General features: G+C 61.6%; 1 long non-coding RNA gene across 1 annotated transcript; it reads right to left on the bottom strand.

Annotated features, from left to right (window-relative positions):
* Positions 1 to 137: 137 nt before the first annotated feature.
* Positions 138 to 596, bottom strand: LOC113963085. Its single transcript, XR_003532636.1, has 3 exons — positions 469 to 596; positions 269 to 291; positions 138 to 184 (listed from the first exon to the last, which is right to left on the bottom strand). It is a non-coding gene; the product is annotated as an uncharacterized LOC113963085 (long non-coding RNA).
* Between the last annotated feature and the right edge of the window lie 1,251 nt (positions 597 to 1,847).

Genomic DNA, 1,847 nt, shown 5'->3' with positions numbered 1-1,847 from the left:
CCCCCCAAAACTCTGCTCCCACCCCAAGCCCCACCCTCCACGATGCTCCGCCCCCCACAGATGCCCCACCCCAGGCAGTGTAAGCCCCTCCCCAATGCATAAGCCCCACCCCCAGCAGTGTAAGCCCCGCCCCCTCACCATTTTTGTGTTTCAGGGACTTGGACCTGCGGGGCGAGTTGGGGTTCTGCAACAAGAGGAGGGTGGGGGGGGGTGTGGCATGGCCCCGGTGGAGTCCCTCCACACCCCACAGCACCCCCTGCCCCCTCACCTTATCCGATTTCCTCTTCTTTGCTACAGGGAGAGACAGAGAAGGGACAGATTTGACCTTTTCTGGTGGATTTGCAAGCCCAGGGCCTCCTCTTCCCCATGGATGAAACCCTCCCACACACCCACCCTGGACTTGGGGTCAAGGGCCACAGGGCAGGCAGGACACACCCCCCACCCCTGAGGGGACCAGGGACCCCCCACCTTTCTTCTCAGAGCCGTAGGACCAGTCGTTGTCGTTGATGTCATCATTGTCCTCCTGGTCACTCTCCGACTTGTTCAGGTTGTTGCTGCTTGCGATCCTGTGTGGGGAGGGGAGGGGGGTCATGGCCAGATCTGTCCCACGTCCTCCATGGAACCCCAGGATCTGTCCTGTACCCTCCCACCTCCCCAGCACCCCAGGATTCATTGTGCACCCTCATACGCTCTCCAGGATCCATCCCCTGCCTCCCCCAGCACCCCGGGATCTGTCCTGCACCTCATATCCTCCCCAGCACCCATCCTGCATCCTCCCCAGGACCCATCTTGCACCTCCCATCCTCTCTGGCACCCACATCCTCCCCAGCACCCCAGGATCTATCCCACATTCTCCCTAGGACCCGTCCTGCACCCTTCCATCCTCGGGCACACCAGGATTCACCCTGTACCCTCCCGTCCTCCCCAGCACCTCAGGATCTATCCTACATCCTCATTGGCACCCCAGGATCTGTCCTGTGCCCTCCCATCCACCCTGGCCCCCAGGACCCACCCTGCACCGTCCCTGGCTCCCCAGGATCCATCCCACACTTCCCATCCTCCCCAGCATCCCAGGATCCAGAGAGGGACCCCCACCAAGGGCTGGGGGGGACAGAGGACCCAGGATTTCCAGTTTGTTTTCCCAGGATGGAGCGAAGCCATGGGTGAGAACAAGAGCAGCTGGAGGTGGGACTCCAGTGTTGTTGGGCAAGAACAGACACCCCCACAATGAAAAGCAAGGAGAGGGGAGACCTTGATGCTGAATTCCCATCTCCAGGCTCATCAGTGCCCAAATCTACTGCACCCCCACAGAAAAGAAACCTACCCCCAACACCCCTTGTGCCTCAGTTTCCCCACAGAGAACACCTCCAGCCCCCCCACCACCCTCATTCCCCCTCATGCCTCAGTTTCCCTATGGATAAGACACCTGGTCCCACCCCCCCACCCCCCTCATGCCTGTTTCCCCACAGAGAACATCTCCAGCCTCCCCACCACACTCAGCCCCCCTCATCCTTCAGTGTCCTCATGGAAAAGAGATTCAGCCACCCACCCTCAGCCCCCCTCATGCCTCAGTTTCTCCACTGAGAAGACACAGCCCACCTCGTGCCTCAGTTTCCCCAGCCAGAAGACACCCAGCCCCCCACCCTCAGCCCCCCTCATCCCTCAGTGTCCCCATGGAGAAGAAACCCAGCCCCCCACCCTCAGCACCCCTCGTGCCTCTGTTTCCCCTCTGAGAACACCCCCAGCACGCCCCCCCCCACGCCTGAGTTTCCCTATGGATAAGACACCCGGCCCCACACCCCCAAGCCCCTCGAGGCTCCGTTTTCCCTCTGAGCACACCCCCAGCC

Source organism: Neopelma chrysocephalum, unplaced genomic scaffold, assembly GCF_003984885.1.
Source record: "Neopelma chrysocephalum unplaced genomic scaffold, ASM398488v2 Primary Assembly neopelma1_190773, whole genome shotgun sequence".
In the NCBI taxonomy this organism is placed as follows: Eukaryota; Metazoa; Chordata; class Aves; order Passeriformes; family Pipridae; genus Neopelma; species Neopelma chrysocephalum.
Note: the sequence above shows the minus strand (reverse complement) of the source record. Positions and strands in the feature narration are given on the sequence as shown.